Source organism: Thermobia domestica, chromosome 6, assembly GCF_964235325.1.
Source record: "Thermobia domestica chromosome 6, izTheDome1.hap1.1, whole genome shotgun sequence".
Classification (NCBI taxonomy): Eukaryota; Metazoa; Arthropoda; class Insecta; order Zygentoma; family Lepismatidae; genus Thermobia; species Thermobia domestica.
Window position 1 is genome coordinate 148474736 of NC_137459.1, and position 12444 is coordinate 148487179.

Below are 12444 nucleotides of genomic sequence, written 5' to 3' on the forward strand. Positions count from 1 at the left end.
TACCATATGAAAATTCTTTTTCTGTATTAGAGGATTTCAATGTGAAGGTAGGGCGAACAGGATGTTTTTAAACTGTTTATAGGGAAAGAAAGTCTGCATAAGGAAGGTAATGACAACTAACGGGGTTAGTTTCGTGAACTTTGGAACATCCAAAAACTTAAAATTTTAACAAAAATCTAACAATATTTATAAAAGTATGAAATAATATATGAGTTTTTACGACGTTCCTTGATTATGTCCTGTAGATTAAAGGAGACGTAGATGACCAGGATGAAGGAAATGATCGAATAAAGAAAGTGAGAGGAAACGGGATTAACCTGAGAAAGCCCACGCACGCGATGTTTTGTATCATCATCATCTTCTTCTTCTTCTTCTTCTTCTTCTTCTTCTTCTTCTTCTTATTATTATTATTATTATTATTATTATTATTATTATTATTATTATTATTATTATTATTATTATTATTATTTGTAATGTGGAATTGCATGTTAAGAAACTCATTGGGTAAATTTTAAAGACAAGTTTCATTCGCGGCGAGGTTTTGGCCACGCGATGTTTTGGGTGGCGAGGTTTTGGCCCGGCGAGATTTTGGGCGGCGAGGTTTTGGCACCGCGAGGTTATGGCCCGGCGAGCTTTTGTTCCGCGAGGTTTTGGGCGGCGAGGTTTTGGCCGGCGAGATTTTGGGCGGCGATGTTTCGGCCGCGATATTTTGTCCGTATCCCTGCTGCCATTGCCGAGAAAAGTTACGTGTAAGCTGGGTTGCATCTCTCTAGGCGTTCTCACAACTGCAAAAGACCTGGACTCCTAGTAATGGAATTAGGGCACTAAGGGGGGAAATACTTTTGTAGCTGGGTGTACACCTATAGCTGTAATTTAGGTTTATTTCTAGAGACACGTACCAATGAAAGTGACAAAGCAAGACAAAAAAGTTTTTGACACTGTTCGTAATATAAGTGTTCAAAAGGTTGTCCGTTAAGCCTACTGAATTAAACGTGCCTGTGTATTGTCATGTACTCTTCGAAGCATCGCTGATGTCACAGGGAAACATGCGTGAATAAATCTTTGTTGTAGAACCTCACAGCTTTCAGGTTCCACTTTAAACCCTTGCTCCTTAATGTAGCTCCATAAGAAAAATCAACAGGGGTTAAATCTGGGGACCGTGGTATCCACGCGATAGGACTCCCATGACCAATCCATAGTTAAAGATACATTGCAACAAGATATTGTCGTACTGGGAGAATTTGATGTGGTTCCTTATTTTCGCGATTATGCCCGTCACTTCTGTCATCCTTCTGATCCGTTTATTTCTTTTCCTCTTTTTCCGGGTTATAACCAGAATGTGTTTTGCCATGCTTCTTTGTATACACAGAGAAAAATCCGTTCTCCGGACAGCGGTATATTGTACAAATATACAGTATCCCCTTGCTTACTATAGAAATCAGTACGGAGCATACGTTATCCGTATGCTACATAGGCACTGCCCTTAGATGTTACAACATGCCGTTGCAGGATGCCTGCCATCTAGCAGTTTTCCGTATATCACATACATATACTTATGTTGCCTTCGTCAACTATATGTTATATACGACCATTTGTATGTGATATCCTGACCACGGAACACTTATACAGAAAGTATTATAAAACATGCGTTTTCAGTTATACGTCTGCTGTAAGTTAAGTCCAAAAACTACAAGAATTACGCATGCAACCTATCTTTTTAAGTACGCCACCTACATTTTTTTCTCAGTGTTGTCTAAAGACGGTGAGTGCCTGATTTTATGTGTCCAAGTCTCCGATTTATACCTGAAAACAGGTTGAATACATTCCTTAAACATTTTCCGTTCCAGGCACTTTCCAACGTAAAGTTGTTTCTTCCGAATGCACTCCAAATCTAGTTTAATGCGTCTGTAAATTTTCCATCTATAGAGATCTTCTGCCTCAGGTAAACTTACGTGTTATATTTTTCTAACTGCGTGTCTTTCACTTCTATTTTTGGACTTCATTGTGAACTTGTTAAACAGCTTCTTCGTTTTCTCCATATCAATTTTAACCCGACTTCCTTTCTTTAGATTTAGCTCTTTTATCATATGTTGAAGTTCTGTGTTGCTGTTAGTAACATAATTATATCAGATGCGAAATGTAGATGGATCTGACATTCCCCATTAATATTTATTTTCTTGTTTTCTCAATTATCAAAACAGAATACACTTTCAAGTATGTTTGTAAATAGTTTGGGGGAAATTGTATCTCCCTGTCGTATTCCCTTTTCAATTCGCACAGTCTTCGTAGAATCAAGTAACAGGAAAGTCTCACAGCCTTCTTCGTAGCTCTTTGCAACGACTTTGATAGAGGCAACTTATACTCGTCTGAACTTTGGAGCAGTTCCCTCACTATTTCGATATCGTCCCTTGTGCAATAGCAACTAATAAATCCGTTCTGTTCTCTTGGTTGGGCGAGGTCTATCTGTTTTTCTAGTCGACGCGTCAGTACTTTTAGTCATACTTTATTGCCGGAAAGAGACTTGTGGGTCTATAATTCCGCAAATATGTGTCTCCTTTCTTGTGCAACAATGTCATCATGGTACTTTTCCATTTCTCAGGGACACTACCTTCTTGCATCCTAGTATAAAGCCGTGCTAGTTTTTTTCTCTTACTTTCTCATCAGCTTCTTTTAGTACGTCTAATGTTCACTGCATCTTCTCGTGATACTTTTCCACATTTAATGTTTTTAATAGCGAATGTAACATCATAAATAATATCAGTTTGAATCATTCTTTCAACGGTCTTTGATGTGTAATATTGTAGGACTCAACACTGTGTTGTACACGCTAGAGCTTAAATTACAAGATGCCTGCATGGTTACAACATTACAAAAGAATCAGTAATCACTGTGATGGATAGATGGATAGATAAGAGTATCGCCAATTTCACACTATTATCGCTTTTAGCTTCATTTTATTGGTGTAAGGTATATTTACTAAACTCGTTAAGCTTTACCCACTGCAACACATATGACCTGAAATTTGGAACACTAATACCATCTCGTGCTCAAAAGGCCCTTCTGCTAAAGGCTAGCCGATATTATAGTCTGTTTTCCCACTAGGAATTAAGAAAAACGAAATTTAGAGAGAACAAATGGGAGTTTGCCATATACCTATTTTGTTCACCCTTGTTTCCGATTTCACTATTGTAAGTTACTTTATACTATCAATTCCGTTTTCAAGACCGCTGTTAAGAAATTACAGTACGTATACGTTGATATAAAGTCACTCTGAGAAAACTTCGTTATCAGGACAGCAGTATATTGTACAAATGTACGGAATCCATACGTTTACAACGAAAATCTGTACGGAGCATATGTTATCCATATGCTACATAGTACTGTCTTTTCCTCCCGTTTAGATGTTACATCATAAGGTTGCAGGATGTCTGACATCTAACAGTCTTCCATGTATCACATAGTATGTGTATGTTCTGTACGTGGGCTATATGTTACATACGTCCATTTCTACGTGAGATCCTTATCGCTTATATACAATTCTTTGTTTCATACGGAAAGTACATATAGATGGAACACTTATATGGAAAGCACCTATGTATTAAAAACCATACGTTTTCTGTTATAAGTTTGCTTCAGGATGTTATATACGTTAAGTCCAGAAATTACAGGAATTGTGCATGCAAATATAAGATTTACTAGTATTTACATAGTAATTACATACTTTGTATCATACAGAAAAATGGTGATCTGGAATTGAATTCAAAACTAAGAACAAAATAGAGATAGGTTTAACATTCTGCTCTATAAGAGTGGCAGCTAATAGATTAAATTTCTAACATCTTAATATATATATATAACATTTTAAAAATACGCATTTCCTCTAAAACATGCTGGTGGTTTAATAGAAGGTAAGTAGGTGTTCCATAAATATTATGACGTAAGAATCAAAATAAAGCAAATTAAACTTTTTAAAAAATGTTCTTTTATCTATCTATTTTATATCCCATTTCTACTTTCAGTTTCAATAAAGCTTATTGTAATCCCTCATATTCGGTACTTCCATCTAAAATGCTTTGAAAGGTACTCGTGTTACTATTAATGTCTCTATATCCGATCTAACATTCTAATTACTGAGGAACGACCAAGCAACAAACTGCTCAGACAACATGCAGCATCAACTAGACTTGAATTAGCAGCGCCGGATTGTCCATCAAGTTTAATGGAGAATGCAGTCAAGCTTAATCAGATCATGCTTTCAAGAGAACACCACAAAATTTAAAAGCACAGTTGAAAAAAAAATCCTCCTACAACTGAAACAGACAGCTTGCAAAAGCACGAACAAGACTCTTCTTTTCACTTTTTACCAAGAGTATGCAAACTTTAAAATAAGTTCCGACGTATATTTAAACAAATGTTTAACTGTTTAAATCTGTGAACGGAATGGAATATCATTAGTGCTATTATGTATTTCGATTAGTTGTCAGTCAAAATGTAATTAGAATATTTAACACATTACAAGAGCATGATAAAGAAAAGAATGAATGTTGAAATGAAATGAGACGAAATCTTTCAGATTAACGTCCCACGATTATGCCTTCCAGACTAAGGGGGACTATGAAAAGAGCAAGTGAATGATGACGGAATGAAAAAGTAGGAGGAAACTGAGTATTCCGGGAAAATTCAGCGACACGATGTTGTCCACCACAAATTTACTTGGCCACGGATCGAACTAAGGACCCCACGCACCTGAAGTAAGTGCTCTACCAGTGAGCCACCGTGTCGCCGAGAATCATTGTTAATCACTTAGAACATAAAGTATGGCAATTATTATACAACATTGTGTTTTTTATCGTCCTCGGTTTGATTTTTCAGTGATATATATAAAGGTAACCAAGAAAGTTCTGTCGCTTTTTGTGGAGGTATGTGTTCCATTGGCCGTCGCATCGTGACTTGAATGCAATTGAAGACAAGGCGAAGGTCAGTTGTTGCTGTGGATTATCCAATGTATCATTTGGTTGTGGCAGTTCAATTACATCGTGAACTTGCGTAATAGTGCTTTTCGTAACTACATCCCGTGTGCAATTTCATGATTAAATATTGAGAGTGATCTCATTTTCTCCTTATGCATTGTTGGATAAGGAAAGCGATGGTGGTCATCTGGGACCCGCGATGGTGGACATCTGGGAAAAAATGTTATTTTTTTTTAGCTCCTCTTTGGGCTGTAAGAATTGCGTGGAGAATTAACCTTATATCAGCTTCTTCTTGTGAAGTGCTGAGATTTGCCAGTGATTTGTTTAACTTGACTTCGCCATGGAAAGAAAGAATAACAGTTCTTTTCTAAATGACTAGACTTTTTGAGCAAATTCTGATTTAATATTACAGTAAGGACGCTTTTATTTTTATAATGAGAGAAAAGATTTTTCATGATGACATGTTTCACATTCATTTTTTATTCAAACTTGTACATAACAGATGGGTTACCATGCTGTCGTTTCTCTTTGGTGGCATTTTTAGGGAATTCTCAAAGTAAGATACTTTATGAATTTCTGCAGATTCGTTGTACTTGCCTAAAATTTTATTGCTGAACTGATCTGCTAAATCAGCAACAGTTCGCGTACCTTTTGAAGGTATCAATGTATGAAATTCTGCCATACCATCTATAATTGCTGTCCCAGAGTCAGTAGATTGTACTTGGTTTGTGCCTTTGCTGGTTACTGAAGAAGGATTGGGAATATCTGTTGTTACTTCCTCTGTGCTTCCAAATGGTTCATCAGCTTACTTTTGGCTTGAGTTATGTATATTGTTCCATTACTTGCAAACATGGATCATGGGACTGCTCTTAACTCATACTTTCCGATAATTTCTTTGAAATGTACATCAGGACGCAAACGACAAAGAACGACAAGACAATTAATCAGCTTTTTGTCATCATTTATTTCTAGAATACCTTCTTTACTTGTAACTTAATTTTTATACCATTGTTTTCCACAATTTTAGTTTTCTGTGTGTAAATGATCCCAGAAATTCTTTGTTCCAATAATTCATTCACTAACAAATTTTCTAGTATTATTGTAAACCAAAGTCTGGTATACTGGACACATCATGTTTTGCATCAGGTGGTGCAATATTCATTGTGACAATATTAAGCAGTTCTTCCCCATCATAGGTGAAAGGATTGACATGGGTTTTCAAACAGTCTATCATAGTAATGATATTTTTCTTATAACGAGGTGATGCAGCACAGTTTGCTTCATGATGGTCTTCAGGCTTTTTTGGTTCACTTGGTTTCATGCCTAGAGCATCTTTGTTAGCTCTGAACTTGTTAGAAAAACTTCATTAACGTTTCTTATTTTGAGTTATTCGGACAATCCCACATTTAATTTTCAATCGCCGATTTTCTTGCTCAAGTGCTTCATCTGCTTCAAGATGACAAAATGGTAAACCAGATTTATTAGGAGCCTGCTTTCCTTCTTCGAGCTGTGACCGTACTTCTATGACATTTTCGGCTAATACATTCATTTCTGCAATATGCAAGGAGCAGAGCAAATTCAGTGCAAAGAAATACTGTGTAAAATCTTATAATGAAGACAATCTTAACTTCCAATTTGCATTCCGCACTGCTCGCATAAATGGCATCAAAGGGAAAACCATATTCATATAATTTAGAACCATTTTAAACGTGGTATTTTTTTTTATTTTTTTTTTACAAAAGTCTTTAAGTTTTTCATATAGTTGCTTGTTCTCCATTTCCTCGGTTGCAGCTTGGTTGGCTAATTGTACTGATTCTGATTTTTTTTTACCATGTATCCCAAAATATTGTTTGTATATCCTTGCATTTATCTTCTAAATATTGTGTTCTTTAAAAAAAACTCTTCAAAAAGTAATGTAAACAGCACATGCAATGTAGTTATGTGAATTTTACATGACATACGGACTGGTTTTCTTTATAATAAATGACTCACAGTTGTATCACTAAAGATATCGCTTTCGCTCTACAGCTCAAGAATGCCAGTCAATTCGATGTAATTTGCTATAGCTCTCAATGTGGCCATTATTATGTGAGGTCTCCTGGGATTATTACCCAATTATGGTTCAATAAAGCCATTTCAATTTTTTTTAACAATTCCAAACTTTAACATTTGGACCCCTAATGGGTTTGCACCTACATCCCGTGTACATTTTTGTGGTCAAGTATACAAGACTTAGAAAAGAGCTTTCGTTAAAAAAAAGAATCGAAAACGGATGAAAAATAAACGAGACAGAGATGGGTTTAAATTTCGTTCGTCTGCCACCTTGAAATGGCCACCATGTTTGCCAGTGGAGAGTCCAAGACCTTCACCATCACATCTCCTACATCTTAAGTATCCAATAAAATTGATTTCCCTATATTCGCAGTTAGTTTAACCTAATCCCAAACTTCTCTTGCAACAATATTAAAAAAAAAATACAAAAAAAAAAGACATAAACCATGAATTTTGCATTTTGGGTAAAAACTAAAGTGGTTAGCAGAAATTTCTTAACAAATAAACGTATAGAGTTACTAAAGATTTTCGTTTAAAAGAAATATGATCGAAATCGGATGAAAAATAACCGAGATAGAGACAATAAAAGTGTCATTCGTCTCTCATCTTGAAACGGCCACCATATTTGCTAGTCGCTGGTTCCAGATGGCCACCATCGCTTTCCTTATTCTACAATGCATAAGGAAAAACTGAGACCACTCGCAATACTTAATCACAAAAATGAAAACGGACTAAGAATATTGGTCGTTAGAAAACCCACTATAAGCACAGAGTGAACGTCGGACTTCCACAGCGCGTCTTAATTTTTTTACGTCCCACGGTTATGCCGGTTTGGCTAAAGGAGACGGTGATGATGAGTAATGAATGAAATGGTGGAATGAAGAAAGTGAGAGGAAACCGGAGAACCCCGAGAAAACCCACGCACACGGCGTTTGTCCACCACAAAGTTCACTTGGTGGGGGCTGGGATCGAACCCGGGACCCCAAGCAACAGAGGTGACAGCGCGTCTTAAGCTCGTGTATGTTGTAAGAGTTCAAACTGGGGTCAAACGCCGCTGCAGCGGGACGGAAGATATGCCAGGCCTTTGGTGAAGGTGTCACTACGCGGAGAGTGTAGCGGTGGCTTAACAAGTTTAAGGACGGTGACGAAAAGCTCGAACACGCATCACGTGCCGGAAGACCAACAAATGTACAAAACGAAGATATTCAGGCAGAATTTTGAGACGAACAGTGGCCAAACATGTGAGGAACTGGAATAGAATTCAGTGTGATTTTAGAAACCATTCGGCAGAACCTCAGTCAATTTGGCAAGCACTACAATTTGTGTCGATGATTCCCAAATGATTTGACTCCGGGACAGAAGGCAACGCGAGAGACACTTGTGTTTCTTTCTGTCTCGTATGAGGAAGAAGCCACTTCTGGACATGGTGTTGACATATGATGAGAAGTGGGTCCTGTACGGAGCTCTACGGTGCCGCCATCATTGGTTAGCATCCCATGAATCGGTTCCAAAACAGCCGAAACCAGCACTGCACTAGAAGGTCCTCCTGTGTGTTTGGTGGACTGCTTGCGGCATCGTGCATCAAGGACTGCTACTAGCTGGTCGGAACATCAGTCCCACTATGTACTGTCAGCAGTTTAGCCATCGCAAAGGGTCCTGCTGTTATAGAACGTAGATAAGCTTCGCGTGGCTAGGATAACCTGCGACACCACACCTTGGATGGGAAGCACTGTTGCATATGCCATACTCCCCGCACATTGCACCATCAGATTATCATCTGTTCCATTCCTTGGACAATCACCATAGAGGACGCCAGTTCAAAGCCATAGTAAAAGTGAAAATGCACTTGATACGTTCTTCGCTTCGAGACCCACCAAGATCTACCTCAATGGAATACATGGCCTTCCAGAACATTAGCAAGAAGTCTCGATGCTGATGGGGACTATTTTTGATCTTCCAGGTACGTGTTAGGTGACATATCGACGTTCGTAGGTGATGGGTGAAAAAGCAGAACTTTCTTGGTTACCTATATATATATATATATATATATATATATATATATATATATGAAATACTGTGTAAGCGCATGAAATATTATTTTTCGAAAACTTTCAGATCCGAAGTTACGGGTGGTCAAATTTTGAGTCAGATTTCCGAAAACAAAACCCATACACCAAAATAATCTTATCGGGGTCAATTTGGAATAGTGATAGAGCTAGACTTGCTATATATGCTTTTTAATATTAAGTTGTTGCGAGTTTCTGTTCTTGAGGTTTTCGCCGGTTGAGTTTTAAGTGAAATTTTCGGAAACAAGGAACTGTACTCGAAACTTATTCAACCGGGATTAAACTTGGAATGGTGGTTTATCTTGAACTGTTATATGAAAGCGCGGTGTGCAGCTTCCGGGCCGATGTTGTACACGATCAAAATGCTAAATCAACTTATTGGGGCATAGTATAAACGTAATGCATACTGTTTAAATAGGAATTCAAGCTAAGTTTCGCACAGAAACAAAATAAACATTGAACGAAGGAATTTGTTTACGACTATCCTAATTTTTGTTGTTTATGAGAATCATTTATAAAGGTAAACAAGAAAGTTCTGTCGCTTTTTGTGGAGGTTTGTGTTCAATTGTTCCTCACACCGTGAGTATAATGCAAATAGAGATGAGGCGAAGGTCAGATGTTTGTGTGGGTATATCCAACATACTACCTGGTTGTGGCAGTTCAGTTACACCGTGAACTTGCGTAAGGGCAGAGTGAACATGGCACAAACACAGAGCGACATAACAGCGTGTATGCTGTACGAGTTCCAACTAGGGATGTAAAATACCTGGGTATTTATTTCAGCGGGTAAATACCCGGGTATTTACCCAAAATGGGTATTTTAGTGGGTATTTTATGTTTCAATTACCAATAAATGAACTTTATCGTTGTCAATGAAAAATATAATGGTCATTTGTATCACCTGCAACAGGAGCATTAAATAACCACTAAATTAATCATTTTTTCTAGCAATTAAAGAATGAATTTGATATTTATTAAGTAACACAATACGGATTTTCTAGCTACTTTTCATTATTTTTCTTTCTACTTACACTAAATTTCCTTCTATTATCTTTGGCAGAAAATAATTGTCGATCTACCTCGTAAATTCTTACCTTAGTGTGCCCCTGAGGCGTCCAATCAGTTGTACAGTATAGAATTCGATAGTGGACCAAACCAACATCAAATATAAAATTTATGACAGAACATGACGATGACCAAAGAAAGTGAAGTCAGTTGTCACCAAACTAACCATACACTATGATTAAGTATTCTGTCTGTCAGCAGCTATTGGTATTAATGACACGAAATTTAAGTTCTTCCTTAGGTTCGCGTTTGATGAAATTGCTTTCTCCATTTTTCTCAATCTCTTGATTTCTGAAGACAATGCCAATTCCTCACTCACAGCGAGCGTCTGAAGCCTAGTGTTATTGACAAGCAAACTTTGGAGGCAGTGTAGATGACTTCCTCATCTTGTTTTTCCAAGCAACTTTAACGAAATTGTAATCCTTTTTTCCTTTGATATTTGTGTAAATAGTGCTTGCAAGTGATGTCTATGTTTGTGTTAACAACATCAGTTACGCTTCCCAGTAATGTCTTTACCGATGGACACCCGAGGATGTCAGAACAAAGCAAATGGAGACGAGCAAGACAACCCAAAGATACTATATTACAATACTTCTGTTTTACTAATATAAAAGCTGCTCTCATGGCTCCTATGATTACTAAAATTTTTTCAGGGTTTTATTATTTACAGAACATTCATGATCTCTTCAGACAAGTAATTTGCATCTTTTGACAACGCGAAATCAACAAAAAGAGGTCCAGACTATGAAATGAAGAAATAAATGCTAGATTCATTTCTCAAGTTACTCCAACCGTCACACTGTAAATGTAGATTTGGAGAATTCCTCCAACTTCATTTTAACTTCCTCTTGCATTTCACTGTGTAGAGCATCCAAGTAACTTGTAACCAGGCGATACCTTGATGGGGAGCATACGAAGGACGAATTTTCTTTAAAAAATTCAATCCACAAAGAGCGACCAAGAAGTGACAGGGGACACTCACTAATGTGAACGCGTTGACAAGGCTTTCGTTCAACACTTCCTGTAATATACTTCCTGTAAGACTTCGTTACCCTTCTATACGTCGGTATTTGTTTTAAGAAACGTCAATATTGAGATTCTATCAAAAATCCTAAATAGTAACGTTGATCCTAAGAAGCCATAAAAAGTTAAGGAAAGCCTGTACATTTGATGGAAATTGATGTAATGTTTTTTACTTCAGCATATTTTCATATAATACCTGTAAGTGTGACTACATCAAATATATCGAACTCATTTTCTCCTTTCATGACAAAACTACTCTAAAATGTCCTTTTAAGTTCGAAACTAGTAGACATAGGGCACACTTTTTTGATGATTAACTTGAAGTCTATAATATTCAATTCGGAAAGATTTTGATAATTTTGGTTGTCTTTATTCAACTAGTTATAGCCTCTGATATGTAATGCTTTAGATACATGATCCAGCTTTCGTTTATCTTTTATTTATGTGTCGGGTGTCTGAGTTGTTTTCTGTGAAACATTTCTGAGAGTTTTAAAATTTCAAAATTTCACGTTTCAGGAGAACTGTTGGATTGGAGGACTCTCAAAACATCTGTTCTCAAATGAAAATACCCAATAACTTGATAGGGTTCTTGAAAATTGATGGCGTTTTGCAGACTTTACATTTAAAACTGGGGCTGTCTCCCAAACATTCAACACAGGGGGTTTATGTACGATTTCTATGTTTGGACAACCTAAGGCTTAAAGTCATACTACGATTTTTTTTAAGTCTTGGTGTAAAACTAATACAAGTTTAAAAGCCGTTCATACCTTGGTGAAGAAAGGACATAGACGGACAAGTAGACCTATAGTAAAATAGCCCCAGATCAATCTTGAGACGACAAGTGGGTGGTAATGTACGTACCCCGAGGAGATATTAATCCCTCAAGTTTCAACTCTGATTCTGATTCTCCATCTGATTTGTTCGTGAGCAATGACGTAAAATGTGGTGTGAATTATTTCTCAAGATTGGCTTGATCAACGCTGATCAAACTTTGATGTATGTATAGGTATACACGAGGACTTCGCCTGAAAAATGTAACAACTCACCCCCACCATTTCCCCCTTTCAAAACATTCGACTCAATATTTGGATCTCTTTACCTATGAAGTTCTTCGAGAAAAATTATTTTAAAAAATAGGTTTTAGATATCGCTTTAACCTAGAATAACATATAATGTCCAAAATTGTACCGCTGGTGCGCCATGGTTAAAATAGCCTGCAAACCCGCACCTCACCTGAACGGGTACAATTGGTTATTATTTTGTATATT